This window comes from Natator depressus, chromosome 3 (assembly GCF_965152275.1).
Source record: "Natator depressus isolate rNatDep1 chromosome 3, rNatDep2.hap1, whole genome shotgun sequence".
In the NCBI taxonomy this organism is placed as follows: domain Eukaryota; kingdom Metazoa; phylum Chordata; order Testudines; family Cheloniidae; genus Natator; species Natator depressus.
The window spans coordinates 19,174,821-19,193,672 of NC_134236.1; the positions used below are offsets into that span (position 1 = coordinate 19,174,821).

Sequence of the window (18,852 nt, forward strand, 5' to 3'; positions counted from 1 at the left end):
AAACACGGTATTTACATTACATTTACATTTGTTTATTAGCGGGTTGCTAACACTTTTATTTTTTTTAAACCTTTTTTTAATGAATTAATATTATACGTATTGCCTATTATACAGTATTTTGGTTTTATTATTTAATTTATTTTATATACGGATTTTAGTGAAATGTTTTTACTAGAGGGCTTTGGAGCAACAGGCAAGGACAAGCACACCCACTTTTGAGGAGTCCACTTGGTACAACCTTTGGTGTTTAATAGCCTTTTTTTCCTCCCTAGCCCACTGGCTTGAGGTTTGGGGTAGCCAGAAGGAGGAGTAGGCTATGAGGAGTATGCCATATGAGGAGTAGGCTAACTTTTTTATATTTTTGCTTTTAGAGCTTGTTGGTGTGTGTTTTTAACAACAATTTTTTTTTTAATTAAAAGGTCTGGCCTTACTATGCCAGAAACATACTGCATTTATTTATATTGTTAAGTATTAAACAGTGATTTTTTTTTTTTTGCTTTAGCAAGTGTATTAAAACCTTACTGTTTTTTCATATTACCCAAAACATTTTATGTTCCAAGGTGGACAAAGCAAGTATTTGCATTTTAGTACATTTTATGTCCAATAGCAGTATGATTTTTTTAAATTTGTTTTCGTATTAGGCTGTTTCGTAGCTGGGACAGAAAGCTTAATTTATTTTTAATTATTTTTAGGTTTACAGTATTTATAATTTTTGCTTTAAAACTAATTTTTTTTTAATATGGTGTTTGCTACCTGATTAGATTTTTTTTACAGCATTTGATACACAACACTGCTAGCAACAAGACAAACACCACAAGACAAAACATGGAACACAAAACACAATTTTTATTGTGACAGTATATTTATGGTATTTTGGGTTGCTTTTTAGTTGGTATTATCTTTTTTTGTTATTTTGAAAACAAACAAAACATATTTTTACCCCTTTGGGGGTGGCAGATTATTGCTTTATTTATATATATATATATATATATATATATATATATACACACACACAAATTTGCCTTGCTGATTGTAGGCAAAACAGATGAATTACCCCCATATTTTCCTGTGTCTGTTTTATAGGCAGGCTAGGTTTTGATGGCTTTTACCTTTATTAGTTAAGTAATTTGCACTAACACAGATGCTTTCTGGCTTGCTTTTTGGATTTAAAGCCATTAGCAGCTCAGAGACTCTGTCTTAAAAGGGACATTATTAACTTTTATCAGAGTTTTGATCACTTTTTATTTTTTAATTTTTGCTTTTAAAACATACCGAAAGTTGCAAAAGAAAACACAACCTATTGTGGCTCCCTTTGGAGCCCTAATAGGATTTAAATTAAGTAGCATGGTACGTTTGCATTTTTTATTTTTATTTTTTTTATAATCTACACAGCTTTGTTTTTACACAGCTGTATATAAATTACATTCCCTTTATACATTTGTGGCAGTTAAGTTCCAATAGAACCCCCTTATATTTTCTTAGCAAATTTAACTAAATTGTCCATAGTTAAATGATAGGTTTTTTTGGCTTGCATTATTTATAGACATTCCTTTGGAAAAGGGCCCGTTTTTCCTTCAGAATGGCTTCGAAGAAACCAAGAATTTTTTTTTATAATTTTTTTAACACTGTTACAATGTTTAACTGCTTAATTTTTTTTTTTTTTAGCTTTTGCAGAGTTAACTTTTTACTTTTTTAAAAAAATTGCTTTTTATAAAATGACACTTTTTTATTAACTTAGATTTTATTATTTTAAGTACTATTTTAGGGATCTGAATTTTTTATGCTTGTAAAAAAAAAGTACTTTTGCTACTAGCCCTTAGGGCTTTTAACCTATTTTTTTATTTGTTGCTTGCTTGCTTGTTTAGGCCTGATCCTTTTTTGTCTTGCTGCACTGTCCCTTTCCAGGGGCACAGGCTTTGTTCTGCTACCAATTTAGCAAGGAAGGTGGGCTCCTTAATTAGCCCCCACCCCTCCTGGTCCCTTTCCTCTTCATAATTACCCCACTGGGTACTTTTCTTGTAGTTGGGGCTGCCGTACATACAACCTTCTTCCCCTTCACTGGCTGGACCTCTTCTTGGTCTTAATGAGGGCTGCTATAGGGATGCAAAAAGGTTCTGCCCACAATTGAGGATCCTCCCAAATGGAAAGATCAAAGCCCTCACAAGGGTCACCCGATTCATCCCCTGTGAGGCTCACTACCTGGACCGAACACACGGCCAAGTGACATTTTAACTGTTTAATTTTTGTTTTTAGGGCAAGTACACTGCTGTTGCGGCATATGCTGGGCACGAATGGTCAAGTCTTTGATGAGACCCTGAAGGACCGGTACCTACTTAGCCAGTGCTTCCAGGTGGGTACGTTCCGCTTGGAAGTCCTGTCTCAAGGTTTGCAACTTTTCTTGGGTGTAGGCTTGGGTTGCTGCCTGATTAGTGATTGGCACCTTTAGTTGCTTAATTGTTATTAGTTGTCGGGTACATTTGTTTTTCTTCCCCCAACTCCTCTTTCTGTCCCAACAACATTTGATACCACATGGCCACCGCAGTCCAAATTAATCCCACATCTGCCCCTAGGTTTTTACCCTTTTGCTTTTTATACTTGGCATAGAGGTCTAACAAATCCTGCCAAGTCTGTGCTCTTTTTTGAAGCTCCACCACAGAACCCCAGGGATTGTATCCCACATTGGTGAGAGCCATCTCCAACCGGGAGAGGTCTTCACCCCTCTTTGAAAGAGGCAGCAGGGTCCCGTCCCTCTTTGCTACCTCCCCCTTGGCTCGGGCATCAGGTCCACCTGCCTCCAGTGACACCAGCTGACCAGGCAGCCGGACTACCATGTCTGCGCTCCCTAATGCCCGTACATCCGGCCTTGAACCTATCGTTGATGCCATTGCCCACGACTGCGGGACTTCCGAGTCCACAGCTGTACGCTTCTGTTTCCTGAACATGTTGTTACAATCCCTTAGGACAACTCTTAAGATCTTTTAATTACTTGAGATTTTACATAGCCCACGCCGGCACCGGGGCTTCCAATGCTACCCCACTGGGCTAAGCCTCCCTCTGCATTACTTGGCCTCTATCACTGAGGGACGTACACCCAATACAACCCGCACCCCCCCCCACCCCCCAAGGGGCAGAGTAAGAAACCCTAAGTTCTCCTCTTCCAATCAGTCCTGCTACCAAGGATTTTCCCTTTTGCTTAGAGCGAGGATTTTTGCATGCATGCTCACCCCTTTCTCCTCCTCTTCAGCTGATACAGAACTGCTTGCAATGCCTTCCCCAAACTCCTCCCACACATTCCTTGCATCTCTCTCTGGCCTGTCTCAGTACCCCGTTCACCCAACCCCTTCAGACAGCTTCCAAAATGATAGCTGGAGCTACACACAGCTATGAGAGCCTACATCAGGACACTACCCTTCACTCTTACCTCCCTTCCCACCAAGCATTTTCTGTGTGGTGTTAATTGGCATTTAATAAAAACCTACTCTCTGAAAGATAATCTATATTTGTCTCCTACACACGGCAGTTGCTGCTGGAATTAATACACAGTGGCAATTGGAACATTTGCAGACTACAAATTACAGTCAGGAAGCAATCATGAAAATTTTCATGCAAGGCAGCAAGTTAACAAAGCATGGCGGAGTGCTGTATAGAAAGATATTACTGATGCTCATTGTCAAAATGGTGCTGCAAAGCCTCCCTGATTCAAATAGCTCTGTTGTGCCCATTTAATAGACCTTGTATCTGACTGCTCAAAATCAGCCACCAGGTGATCCATTTCCACTCTCCACCCCCAGGGAGACTTTTCACCCTCAGCCTCACAAATATTATGCAGAGCACAGAAGCCTGCTATGACCCCAGGAATAATTTTCCTCATTTAGGTCTAGCCTGCCATAAAGGCAATGCCAGCGTGCTTTCAAGCTGCACCTGCTCAGACTTTTGAAGTGCTCCTTTCTGCTGTCCCAGTTTCCCATGTAAGGCTTCATGAGCCATGGGAGTAAGGGGTACGCTGGATCTCCCAGGATCACTATGGGCACTTCAACATCCCTGACTGGAATCTTCTGGTCTGGAAAGAAAGTCCCTGCTTGCAGCTTTCTGTACAGGCCAGTGTTCCTGAAGATTCGTGCACCTTCCCTGACCACCCCACGTTGATGTCAGTGAAACAACGATGGTGATCCACAAGCGCCTGCAATACCATAGAGAAGTACCCCTTTCTATTGATGTACTCTGTCACAAAATGGTCTCGGGTCAAAATCGTGGTATGCGCGCCATCCATTGCCTCTCTGCAAAGCCATCCAATATTTCACGCACATTGCCAAGAGTCACAGTCCTTTCTAGCAGAATGTGATTCATGGCCCTGCACACTTGCATTAACGCATTTCCAACGGTGGACTTCTCGACTCCAAACTGATTTGCAACTGACTGATATCAGTCTGGAGTCACCAGCTTCCACCAAGAGGGCACCTCTCATTCTGGTGTCTTGGCGTTGCAGGGCTGGGGTGAGCTCTGCACGCTGTTTCAGGAAGGTGTCTTTCCACATCCAAAAGTTCTGCAGCCACTGCTCGTCATCCCAGACCTGCATCACGATGTTATTCTACCACTCAGTGCTCGTTTCCCAAGCCCACAAATGACAGTTGCTCTGTGAATGCCAAAAGTAGTCTGGTGGTGTTTTTTTTTCCCATGGCACACATCAGGTCAGGCACCTCGGATTCCTGTTCAGATTGGGAGTTCATGACCAGCATAGTGCATGACCAGCCACAAGGTGTTCATAACAGCGCCCACAACAGGAGAGAGCAGTGCAGGATCCATTCTTTCAGACAGAGATAGCGGGCGCAAAGTAAACAGGGGCCATTGAAAAATGGCGTGAAATGCAGTTGGAAGCCGAGGGGACAGGAAAAAAATGTTTCACGGGACGTTGAGCTCACACCTATGATGCACTGCCTTCCGCCTTCTGACAACTCCTAGCTGCAGCCGGTGGCGATTAGCACCGTGGGATAGCTACCCACAGTGCACTGCTCTTCCTGTTGATGCTCAAGCACCAACTGTGGATGCACTCTGCCAACGGAAACAGCATTGTGTGAACATAGACAAGTGATGTAATTATAGCGGTTATTGATCCTTCGCATAACTTGCATCGACAAAACTCTGTAGTGTAGACAAGGCCTTAGAGGCATGTAGACTTGAGGCTGAGCAGTTCACTGCACCTCTGTCTCTTGCTTGATTATATAACAATACAAGCTAGTGTAGCTTGACGTAATCATATAAATTGGCAATGGAAAAGCCATACTACATCATCTAGTGTCAGTTTATTAGGCTATCCCTCAGAGGGCAATTAAGGATTGCTCCCTACAATATATCTTCAGGTCCACCACTTCCCTTAGGAGAGTGTTTTACATAGACTAATAGATATCGCTATTACAGCCCTGGACTTGTAAAACTCCATCTCTCTTGAAGAGGGATTCCAATGAATAACAGAGCTCTTATTCCTACCTGTGAAATAGGTAAAGATCCAGGAGCGTGTAAGAAAAAGAGTCCTTTCTCAAAAATCATGTAGCCTAATTGAAACTCATGGCTTATTTGAGGGCTGGATGCTGCCAGTTCATTAAAAAATAAGAACCAGACCAAATCTCAGCTCAAATCCCCAAACTAAACAGACTCCCCAGTTCTTGTTACAATACAAAGCAGTTTGGAGAAGTGATGTTCCCTCAGTCTCCTACCCCAGCACAATCTATTTTTTATTATTAAAAGGTGGGCTCAAAGTCCACAGCATATATGTAAGCAGGGTCTGAATGAATGCTTCCCTGAAAGCTAGGTGGGAGGGGGAGAGACCTGGGTGTAAATACAGTTTGCTCCTGCTGTGTTTAGATATTCAACACATAGAGCAGTGTCAAATGGGTACAAATCACTTTAGTACTGAATGCAGGGGTAGTGAAATGCTGTTACCAAAATGTTGTAATTATTGTGGGAATACAGGGAAGCAGGACCGTGCTTAACTTGTCCCAGATGAGAGGGGTCACCTTCAGCTGAAAGGATGTCATTAAGCCAGGGGCTCGAACGCCAGAGCCCTGTGAAAGTAAGAGGGATGGAGACAGGAATCCCTGGTTAGGAGACTGCACAGCCTCATCCAGATGTTTCCCTAGGCTGGTTTAACCTGTTCTTCCTCAGTGTTCAAAGAATGGAGCTAAAAGGCTTCATTAGGAGCCTCTTTGTTAATCAGAGCTGAAATCAGTTGGGATAGGACTGTGTTTCTGCCTGCTAAGAATCAGTAAGAGCTGACATCACTTGAGATGGGGCACTGTTTCTGTGACAAGCGGCCAGCAGGGTGGCTGGTGGAGAGGGGCAATGAGGGAGTGCCTGAGCAGCAGAGCGAGTAAGGTACCTCTTTCACCCACCCAGGGAGGAAGTGAACTCTGCAGATGCACCTCTGAACTCTGATTCTGCACTGACCAAGGACAGCAACTGTGAGTGGGGTGGAGAAAAGGTTCAGGCATGTGAAAGGGACTTTTGGGTTGCTGGACTTAAGAACCTGAAGGGAAAAGCACACTGCCCAACTTACTTGGGGATAGTTTTACTCATGGTTTATGGTTTACTTTTACTCATGGTTTATGAACCCTGTTTGTGGTATTTTCCCAAATTAACACCCAGTTACTTCCCTCCTTTTATTAGAAGTTTCTTTTCTACACTCAGAATCTGTGCTTGTGAGTGGGGAAGTATTGCTTCTCAGAGGCGCCCAGGGGTGGTGTGTAAATTTCTCAGGTTACTGGATAGGGGCTCAAGCCAGCTCTGTGTTATATCAATGGAAAGGAACCCCTAGATATTGAACCCGGCCCTGGTTGCTGCTGGCTCCACCTGGCAGAAGGGTTTATATATATATGGAGAACTCCTAGGCCTTATGAGAACAGAACAGATCCTCAGGGATCAGGGACATAAATAATTAATTGTGCAAATGGGTGAATGGTGAAATGTCACTGCTGTATTGGTTCCTGTAACTTAAGTTAATGGCAAATTGCATGCTCTAGAATTAGTTATTTGATAGCTCTTCCGACTCACAACTGATAGCTGTGTGTGCTCTGATGCGCAATGCATGCTGGGGTTTCTCTGAGAGGACAGAAACCAAAATACCTAAGAAGTGTAAATTTCATGGTGCTGAGGTCCCAGAGCCTGAAGCAAAGCCCATTGAAGTGGACAGGAGCTTTCCACTGAGTTTTGGGATCAAACCCTAGAAAAGGCTGCCATTAAATTCAATAGGTTTTAGATCAAGGGCCTTTACAGAGCCTGCTATATCTGCTTTGGGGATTCTAAGACCACTGTCACTCCTAACGTAAGCAAATGCACCTACCTGTTTCTCCCCACCCTCTTTGTCTTTTAATCATCTGGTGTGTATGGTTTGAATTTTGGGCAGGGATTGGCTTTGTGTTATTTGTTGGTATGGTGCCTAGTGCAATGAGGCCTCGATCCCAGGAGGGGTTCTTAACATGCTGTCAGAATATACATTATTTATAATAAATAATAAGAGGGGGAAGTCACCAAATGCCTGAAAAGAACATGTGGACTTGCCAGGAGTCCATATGCTGTGGAAGGAGGTTGATAGGGATTTCTGGAGTGTTGGGGGGTGGGCTGGAAGTGTAACAGAGTTGCAGAAATGTGTTGCCAGTCTCTGGTAAAAGGGGAGGTGGAAAATAGCCTGGGAGCAGAAAACACAAAGAATTTGGATAAGCATTCTGCATTTTCATCACTCATCTGGATGGATCTCCCAAACGCCATAATAAAAATCAACAGATTTCCAAAGTAAAATACATTCAAAAACAAATCTCAATTCGTACTGGTCCTTCTCAGCCACATTTGCTTGTTTAAAACAAAATCTGATGTTGACATGTGATGCACAGGCTGGGTTGTGGGTTTTTTGTTTTGTTTTTGCTTTTGCTAAATTTGGCAGCTTTCCACTGAGCTCATAAAATCATTGGATTTTCTGAAGTGATATTTAAATTAATGGGTTTTGAATCTTTGTCACCACAATCAATACTTGTAAGAGGAAACATTAATTGTCAAAAAGAAAAGGAGTACTTGTGGCACCTTAGAGACTAACCAATTTATTTGAGCATAAGCTTTCGTGAGCTACAGCTCACTTCATCGGATGCGTACTGTGGAAAGTATAGAAGATCTTTTTATACACACAAAGCATGAAAAAATGGGTGTTTACCACTACAAAAGGTTTTCTCTCCCCCCACTTATAGCTTATCAGATAAGCTATTAACAGCAGGAGAGTGGGGTGGGGGGAGAGAAAACCTTTTGTAGTGGTAAACACCCATTTTTTCATGCTTTGTGTGTATAAAAAGATCTTCTATACTTTCCACAGTACGCATCCGATGAAGTGTGCTGTAGCTCACGAAAGCTTATGCTCAAATAAATTGATTAGTCTCTAAGGTGCCACAAGTACTCCTTTTCTTTTTGCGAATACAGACTAACACAGCTGTTACTCTGAAACCTGTCATTAATTGTCAAGTGCCAGTTTCTGCTGTATCTGTGCTTTCTCCTATGAGATCAATCACTATCCAAAACACAAACTTTTGGGTAAACAGAGTACCTTTTAAAGGAAAGGTGTGCCATGTTAACCAGGGAAACATTCAGGTATTTCCAGCCAACTGAGAAGTTCAAAAGCTCAAGGGGAGCATCAATAACAGATGTAATTGTAAATGAAATGGTGATATAAGAAGCTAGATCTTCAAGAAGTTGCCTGCTATATATAGATGTATGAGAACAGAATTTTGTACCCATGTGAAATATACCAAACGTGCCCATCGCCCTCCTTGTGCATGTGCACACACAGACACTATCCTTAGCTCTCTGACTTGTTGTGCAGAGAGAGTGGCATTTTGAGTATTGCCACACAAATATACACTCGCTATTTTCAAGTGCAAACCAATCGCAATTTTAAAAATTCAATACACATCGACATAGAGAGAAAGGATATCAGAGTAGACAAGTCCAAGTAATCACAATAATGAATTAGGAACTAACTGAAGGAGCCAGTCCAAAAAATGCTGACTTTTTTGCTGAAAACAATTCGTTGACGTTTCAAATTTTCATATGCTGTCAATGAGCTGTATAACTTGGTGGAGAAATTGCAAACATTTTTTCCTGTAAATTCAAAAACAAACTAAATCAACTTTTGAACAGTATCTAGGGTATGATCTTCAAAAGCACTTGGTGTTGGCCTAACTCTGCTTCCACTGGAGTCAATGAGAAAACTCACATTGACTTCAATAAAAGCTGAGTTAAACCAAGATTGAATACATTTGAAAAATCCTATTCCTCCTCATCTCTATTCCAGAGTCAGGACTACTGGGCTTGATCCTGCAAAGTACTGAAAACCTCCTATTCTCAACAAATACAGTGGGGCATGAAGGTACACAGAACCTTGCCTGATTGCGGTCAATGGTTTTTCTCCCACCCCAGGAGATAAGACTGATTTTTTTTTTTTTACTGACCATCAGGTTGAAAAGTTTAAATCTTGAAAATTTTCATGAACTGATCATCCAGAAAAAAATTTCAGATTGGGTCTATCGAAATGTTTCATTTTAATTTGACATTTTTAATTTTTTTAACCTTTTTAGTATAAATTAACTAAAATTTCACACAAAAAAGTCATTTTGAATTGCAACTTGAAACTCAGAGTTTAGAAAAAATCAAAATGAGCATTTCAACATCCTCAGAACTTTTTTCAAAAAATTGTTGAATCCAGAGATTCATTGAAACTGGCCCTTTCTTGTAAACAGTTTCAGTTTTGAACAATCGACATTTTTTGAGGGCAAAAATAACAGAAAATTCCCAGCTAGCTCTAGTGTTAGAGCCCCGACCATGCTCAGAATGAAGTTGATGGCAGAGCCTCCACTGAATTCACTGGCCAAGATTAGGCAATTAATAATCACAAAATGGTCCCAAAAGAGTTGAGAACATGATCACCAATTGTTATCCCTAGGAATATAGGCAGTGGGTGGCCAAGGGTATCATGGCGAGAGGGCCCCATCTGCTGACTCAGGGCTGCTGAGCAGTGCTTCCTGGGAGGCTTGAAGCTTGAAAAGTGCTGGTTGTGAGATGCTCCCCTGGGCAGGGAGGTGCAGGAGCAATGTCTGCAATGGGCCAGCAAGGAGGAGGAGCTATGGACAGGGAACCCCAGAAGACGAGTGGGAAAGACTGGACCCAGTGGGGATCCTGGGGGGGGGGTGTTACCAAGAGGAGGAGGAGGAGATGAGGCTGGTGCAAAGCAGAGAGTAGCCTCCCCACACTGGGGATTGGGATGAAGTTCATTGGGATGGGGCAAGAATCCTAGGGAATGAGGGGGATCCTGAGGAGTTTGGGGGGAGAAGGGCAGTCCTGGGGCAAGGGGAATTTCCTGAGGTGATTGGGGAGAAGGAGACTCCTGGGGGAAGGTGGATTCTGAGACAATAGGGTGAAGAAGGGGAGGCCTGGGGGGATCCTGAGGTGATAGGAGGGAGAAGGGAAGTCCTCAGGGAAGGGAGGATTCTAAGGTGATGGAGGGAGCAGAGAAGGGCGTCCTGTGAGGGGATATCCTGACCTGAGGTGATTGAGGGAGGGGTAGGGGAGTCCCGGGGAAGGGAGGATTCTCGGGTGATTGGGGATGGGACGGGAATCTCGGGGGAAGGGAGGATTCTGGGGTGATGAAGGTGGGGAAGAAGGGGAATCCCAGAGGGAGGGGGGGTTCCTAAGGTGATGAGGGGAGAAGGAGTCCCTGAGCTGTTTATGGGGGAGCAGGAGAATCCTGAGGTGATGCGGGGAAAAGAGGAATCGCAAGGGAAGGGAGGATACTGAGGTGATTGTGGGGTAGAGGACAAGGGGAGGCCCATGGAAAGGGGAGACCCTGATGTCCCATTGTGATGGGGCATATAAACCCTGCACCAGCTTGAGCTGTTTGGGGCTGGCGTAACCCTGTCCCTCTGCACCTGCAAGTCATGCCAGGAATGGAGGAATATAAAAAGAGGAAGCACTGCACAGTAGTGGGCAGCCCTGCAAGGGAGCAGGCTGTTAAGCTTCCCAGCTCCCAGGAAGAGATCTCATAACTAGCAGAATCTTTGCCCTCACAAAAAGGGAACCCAGATCTCTTGTGCTAAAAGGGGAAAGAGACTGTATCCTATAACGTATGCTGGGGACCCAGTTGACTCTGGGCTGGACTGTGGCCCATTCAGGGCCCCTCAGAAGAAAAAAGTGAACAACTAGAACTGCCTACAGGTTTTCTTTTCTTTTTGTTTCTTCTCTTTTTTCCCCTCTCCCCCCTCCCGTTTGTTTAACTTCTTTTGCTGACTTTGGCTCGTTTGTTTTTCACCTGAGACTCCAGAAAGGGGAGAAATAGCCAGAAGGCCTCAGCCAGAGGGCTGTCAGCCTCCTACCATTTGACTGACACTAAATGCTCCCACTAGGACCACAGTTGTGCAAATGCCCACTGTGTTTTCATCCCTACCAGGACAAACCCACCTAGCATATCCCCACATTTAGACAGTCCCAAAACAATGGGTCAGGGAGACTCTGCAGCCACTCTCCTGTCATATGGGGGGACTTTCTTCCAGACAAGCTCCCAGCAATGCTGTCCATGGGAATAGTGAAGGAATTGCACAGTGAATGGAGGAGTCCCATTGCGCTAGTGCCGAAACCTGCTAACACAACACTTTTCTGCATTGATTTTTCAAAAAAAAAAATCTCACAAGATATCAAAATGTGATGTGTGACCACAACAAAGGGACGATAAACTGTTAAAAAGGTGGGAGTTGCCAGATATATATCCCTTTTAGGTCTCACGAAACAATGCAGGCAAATACCTTTGACACCAGAATTTCAGGGGGGGAAACGACTTTTTATACAACCTTTTGGTCTATGCCAGTTCTGAACCATGTCTTTTGGTCTGCCTGGGACAGTGGCAATTTTTCAGAGGCTAATGGACCAAATCCTGTGGCCACATAACTAGTATGCAGCGGTCTACTTAGATGATATCATCTACTGCCAGCGCTCGGACAGACATTTAAGACTGGTCACAATAATGCTCCATTTGATCACAGACACTGGCGTGACAGCCAACCCAGCCAAATGTAAGGTAGAGAACCATGCGGTCACATACTTAGCCAACATCATGGGAAAAGGCCAACTATAACGACTAGTCAACATGTTCCAACCTTAATGGGTTGTCCTGTTGCCATGAGTATGGCAGTTCTTGGGACTTGCAGGCTATTATCAATGTTTTATGCCAGGGTATGCCACTGTCGCAACCCTCCTCACAGATCTTGTAAAGGACAGATGCCCCACAGGGTCCAGTGGTTGGAGGCCTGCAATAAGTCCTTTAGAACACTTAAGTGGTGTTGTGGGGAGAGGTTTCTACGTGACCTTACCTCAGTACTGTAAGTTAGAGCTACTCATCTGCAGCTCTAACATACCATGGGATGGGTGGCACAGAATTAGGGAGCTGCAACCAGTTCCCTGAATCCTCTTCACCCCTCCCTCGCCCATTGTGACTGAGCAGAGCTTGGATGCACTTAAGAGTTGAGCTCTTCCACTTCCTCTGCACTGGTGTGTTTTCCCCTGTATGTGTACTAAGTTCTTAACTCACAAACTGAGATTGTGCTGGCCTTTACAGAGGGAGAAAAAATGTTTACTCCCTCCCTCGAGATTTAGAAATTCAGAGTAACAAAAACTCTGTGCGGAGGTGCCAGCACAGACATTTGGGCCTTGCTCCCTCAATCCCTTCCTCCCTCAGTGTTTATTTTCCATGCAGTACTTTGAAAAAGCTGCCTCCCAATATTGACACAGTATTTAAAGAGATTTTATAATCACTACACCGCTTGTAAAGGCGAAATGTAAGAGTGGGATATTTTCATGGAAGCTTGCCAAGACTAAACCATTCCCTAATATTTCCAGAGTTCAGACAGCCCTGTGATGTGTGGTCAGCAATTAGTCAAATCAAAACCATAATTCCTTCCATGCAGTAAATCCCAATGAACTATTATTTTTTCTTTCCTCATTTTTAAATCTGTGTGGTTACAGATCCTGCTTTCTCATATTGCAAAGCAGGGAGAGTGTGAGTGATGTGTGGTGCAGTTGACCAGAGAGAAGCCTTAGTTGTGACAAATATAAAGGGAATTGTATACTGAGGCACTCAGAGGACCATTGAGATCTCTCAAACTCCCAGGACAATGCACTGGCTTTGCAGATCTTTGCCCTTTTCGAAGTTCCTGGACAAGTCTACAAATATGAGTGGATAGAAATATGCACAACAGAGATAAGGGAAGAGGGCTGGGAGCAAAAAGAGGTAGCAGTTGCCTCGGGCAAAACTTTTCTGGTTTGGTGTCCATTTTGTCCGCTCTCCATAGCATCACCTCCTGCATTGGACTATGCAGTCGTACGAGGGACTGCTGGACTCATAACATGTATTATATTCAGGTTTCAAAATTTGCTGTCTCAAGATGCTAGTATATTTGTCACGTAATTTTTTGTTTAAACTGTTATTCCATGGACTATGACTTGATGTATGGACTCTGACTACCATGTGGTCTACCAAAGAGTCCACAGAGTTTCCTTATGGATTGCTACTTCATCACTTATATGTGAACTGATGCAGGAGTGCCTCTTTTCTTTTCAGGTATAATTTTGAGTCTGAAATATGTGATTTTTTTTTTAATATTTGGCCACATTTCTGGCAAATCTTAACTGAATGTGAAATATTGGCAGGCACATCCATTCCTGCATACAGTGATGCACCATTTATTCACACAGACTAGTGCATACTCCTCAAGATAACGGAGACAGGATCTACGTATAGCCAACACAAATGGTTCTCTGTTGGGGCTACTGTTTGTGCATGCTTGTCCACATGCACGTTGTAGCCGTCCACGGCTCGCTAGCTGGAAGCCTGAAAAATACATCTTGTCCTGCACGGTGTAACCATGCAGAAACTTACTAAATCCTGGCTCAGACTGAGCAATCGTGAAAAGGATCAGGGATTATACTACAGGCACTTATTCAATTAGTCCTTGCGCAGGTAAAAAGTGGAGCTGGGTTGGTAACCTAACACGTATGCCCCAAATTCTCATTTGCCTGTTGTGCACATGTCTGCAGATAGTACAAGTGCATTTTTAAGGAAGCCTGCTGAAAAATGTGTCACACAATGTGTGTTGAAACAATCCATTTTAATTCTATATATCTATGGTACTTATACAGCCCCTGTTCCTGCACAGTCTGAGCTTCCCACCAATTTTAATATATTTATCCTCACAGCACCCCTTGGGAGATAGGGAAGTGCTATTATCACGGGTGGGGCATGGAAACACAGAGAGGCTAAGTGACTTGCCTGAGGTCATACAGGAAGTCTGTGACAGATCAGGGACTTGAACACAGGTCTTAAATCTAAGGATAATACCCTAAGCAATGCACCCTGCTACCTCTCCCACTGAACCATCCTTCCTCTGAGTGCCTTTGTGACACTGAGCCAGAAAGAGTTAAGTGACTTGCAGGCTAAATGACCTAAATTCAACCTTTAGAGACATATTAGAAAAGTATACGAATGGTATTTATGGCCATTCCTTATACACAGCCATGTTAGCTAGGCTAGAGCTTTGAAATGTAGACTTGTATTGTTAGAGAACTGGAATAAGATAGTGAATTGGTCTGTGTTTACCTATATCTTGTTAAGAGGTTAAAAATGTAACCAGACAGTTCCGGTCTGTTACTATAGTCTATTGATTCAGAGATCAAAAGGGGATATTAACATTTAGATTAAACTTGGGTGTAGTAATATCATTGTCTATATTTCCCTTTGAAGTTTGTAGTAAACTGTCTATGAACTGCTTAATCGGTGGACCTTATGCTGATCAATGCAACTAGTTACCCGAGTATACATAGAAAATAGGGGGTTTTACTTCAAAGCCACAATGCTTCACCCAAGGAATACCTGCTGTCAAGAAGCTATCAATAGCCTGCCAGAGATCTATAAAAGAACTCTAGGGCCCCAATCCTGTTTCTCAGATCTACTTAAGTTTGGTCAGGGGAAGCTTGAATAGCAAGACGGAGGTCTCCTGCTCCAGTCTGGTTTACCATAGAATATCAGGGTTGGAAGGAATCTCAGGAGGTCATTTAGTCCAACCCCCTGCTCAAAGCAGGACCTAATCCCCAACTAAATCATCCCAGCCAGGGCTTGGTCAAGCCTGACCTTAAAAACTTCTAAGGAAGAAGATTCCAGCACCTCCCTAGGTAACCCATTCCAGTGTTTCACCACCCTCCCAGTGAAAATTTTTTTCCTAATATCGAACCTAAACCTCACCCACTGCAACTTGAGACTGTTACACCTTGTTCTATCATCTGGTACCACTGAGAACAGTCTAGATCCATCCTCTTTGGAACCCCCTTTCAGGTAGTTGAAAGCAGCTATCAAATCCCCTCTCATTCTTCTCTTCTGCAGACTAAATAATCCCATTTCCCTCAGCCTCTCCTCATAAGTCATGTGCTCCAGCCCCCTAATCATTTTTGTTGCCCTCCGCTGGACACTTTCCAATTTTTCCACATCCTTCTTGTAGTGTGGGGCCCAAAACTGAACACAGTACTCTAGATGAGGCCTCACCAATGCCGAATAGAGGGGAATGATCACGTCCCTCGATCTGCTGGCAATGCTTCTACTTATACAACCCAAAATGCCGTTAGTCTTCTTGGCAACAAGGGCACACTGTTGACTCATATCCAGCTCTCGTCCACCGTAACTCCTAGGTCCTTTTCTGCAGAACTGCTGCCTAGCCACTTGGTCCCTAGTCTGTAGCGGTGCATGGGATTCTTCCGTCCTAAGTGCAGGACTCTGCACTTGTTCTAGTTGAACCTCATCAGATTTCTTTTGGCCCAATCCTCTAATTTGTCTAGGTCCCTCTGTATCCTATCCCTATCCTCCAGTGTATCTACCACTTCTCCCAGTTTAGTGTCATCTGCAGACTTGCTGAGGGTGCAATCCATACCATCCTCCAGATCATTAATGACGATATTGAACAAAACTGACCCCAGGACTGACCTTTGGGGCACTCCACTTGATACCGGCTGCCAACTAGACATAGAGCCATTGCACTACCCAGTGAGCCCTACGATCTAGCCAGCTTTCTATCCACCATATAATTCATTCATCCAGCCATACTTCTTTAACTTGCTGGCAAGAATACTGTGGGAGACTGTATCAGAAGCTTTGTTAAAATCAAGGAATAACATGTCCACTGCTTTCCCCTCATCCACAGTGCCAGTTATCTCATCACAGAAGGCAATTAGGTTAGTCAGGCATGACTTGCCCTTGGTGAATTCATGCTGACTGTTCCTGATCACTGTCCTCTGAGTGCTTCAAAATTGATTCCTTGAGGACCTGCTCCATGATTTTTCCAGGGACTGAGGTGAGGCTGACTGGCCTGTAGTTCCCTGGATTCTCCTTCTTCCCTTTTTTAAAGATGGGCACTACATTAGCCTTTTTTCCAGTCATCTGGGACCTCACCTGATCGCCATGAGTTTTCAAAGATAATGGCCAATGGCTCTGCAATCACATCCGCCAACTCCTTTAGCACCCTCGGATGCAGTGCATCTGGCCCCATGGACTTGTGCTCATCCAGCTTTTCTAAATAGTCCCAAACCACTTCTTTCTCCACAGAGGGCTGGTCACCTCCTCCCCATGCTATGCTGCCCAGTGCAGCAGTCTGGGAGCTGACCTTGTTCGTGAAGACAGAGGTGAAAAAAAGCTTTGAGTACATTAGCTTTTCCCATACCCTCTGTCGCTACGTTACCTCCCCCATTCAGTAAGGGGCCCACACTTTCCCTGACCTTCTTCTTGTTGCTAACATATCTGAAGAAACCCTTCTTGTTACTCTTAATATCTCTTGCTAGCTGCAACATCAAGTGTGATTTGACCTTCCTGATTTCACTCCTGCATGCCCGAGCAATATTTTTATACTCCTCCCTGGTCATTTGTCCAATCTTCCACTTCTTGTAAGCTCCTTTTTTTGTGTTTAAAATCAGCAAGGATATCCTGCTAATTCTCATGGAAGAATTTGAACAAACTCTGTATATGGATTGCTTATTGGGATTATGACCTGATGAACTGATTCTGGAAAAAACTTGTTGCAACTGGGCTGCTCACCATCTCTACTGTGAAAGTGTCCTAAGAACTCTATTCACGTCTGTATGTATAATGATCTTTTAACTACAATACTCCCTTTTCTTTTTTAATAAATCTTAGTTTAATTAATAAGAATTGTCTGTAAACGTATATTTGGGTAATATCTGAAATATTTATTGACATGGTGGGTAATGTGTCCAATCTCTTGGGACTGGTGGAACTTTATATATGATGAATAAGATTTTCAGTAATCATCATATTTGACTTTGCTGTCTGGGTGGGAGCCCAAGGCTGGACTGCTTTATGGGAGCTGCGGTTTTGGCTTCAGGTAACCAGTAAGGTATTGTAGAGGTTGTTTTGTTGCTGGCTTGGTGAATCTAATTATTAGAATAAACCACCAGTTTTGGGAATCATCTGCCCGATTCTTTGAGTTTGCCCTGATTGAGCAATCAATGTTGCCCCCTCAAGGCACCAATGGTCACATCCTGTGTCTGTTATGCTATGGTGTTTGTGGTTGTTTTGTGCGTTGATATATTTTCCTTAAGAATTTTAAGTAAGTCAAATGTTTCTCAGATCAGTTTTCTCAAAGAATTGTCATGTGTGAGTTGAAGCAAAGCTGATGTAGAGTGAGGTTCAATACTAAGCTTCTGCATTACTGGACCATGCCTAATAGTTCTGCCTAATGCATGCAAATGGCCCCCCATTGGCATCAGACGACTTCTTGTAAATGTTGTGTTAAATGTAGTCAAACTCATATGGGATGCCCAGTGGGCCATATCCTGAGCTGGTGAAAATCAATGTAGTTCCATTTGTGTCAATGGTAGAGCTCTGTTAATAATGGCTTTTTCAGTTCACTGATAATTCTGGGGGGCGGGGAGGGAAGGGGAAAGAAAAAAACCCACACACCAACATTTGAGGTTGAACCAAAAATGAATTTTTTTGAAGTGTTTGGTGAATCAAAAAGTAAAGAAACAAACAAATGTTGTTTGGGTCCAATTAATCCTTTCATTTTGACAAAATTAAAATGTTTCATTTCAATTTGGGACATTTGAATGAGTTTCATTTTTTTAAATGAAAAATGGTTTTGAACCAAAAGTATCAAAATGTTTCATTTTTAAAATGAAAGTGAAACCTTTCAGGTCTTCCCTCCCCCCCCCCCAATTTTTTTTTTTTAATCAAAACAATTTAGCAAAACCAACATGAATTTGGGAAACTTTAGTGTTGCTGAATCTTCATTTCTTACCGAAAAAAGGTTTTGGCTGAAAAATTGTGCCCAGCTCTAGTCAATGGGCCTATGCCGATTTACACACTCTAAGGAGTTTGCCTATAGTTTTCCAGCTTCCATCTTTCGGCTCCACATCATTTTTTCAGCAATTAGCACTGAATACACCCATTTTTAATAAAAATAAAGCAAGAAGTACTGGCACAATAGATGAGTTTAACACTTCACTTTGAATTTGTTCTAATTTGCATTATTTTCTCTGCACAATCATTGATCTGAGCATAATCTATTTATTCCATTTCAAATGGCCATTGCTTAGCATTGAAGATAATTTTCTCATGAAGAATATGTGCCTCTGCTCATTTGCAGACATATAAATGCATGACATCCTTCTCTGTTCCCAAGGGGAGAAAGCAATACAGCATTTCCTAGTAGAATTGCCACTCTCTAGCTTCCTGTTACTGTTAATTTGGCTGCAAATGTTGCTGCTGTTGAGAGTTAA

At 42.9% G+C, this 18,852-nt stretch overlaps 1 long non-coding RNA gene across 1 annotated transcript in view; it reads left to right on the top strand.

Moving 5' to 3' along the window:
• LOC141983771 (uncharacterized) overlaps positions 1 to 18,852 on the top strand; it is a 28,710-nt gene that overhangs the window by 7,733 nt on the left and 2,125 nt on the right. The window contains exon 2 of the long non-coding RNA XR_012638504.1: positions 2,254 to 2,350. This is a non-coding gene — a long non-coding RNA (uncharacterized LOC141983771). The remainder of the gene's footprint in view (positions 1 to 2,253; positions 2,351 to 18,852) is intronic.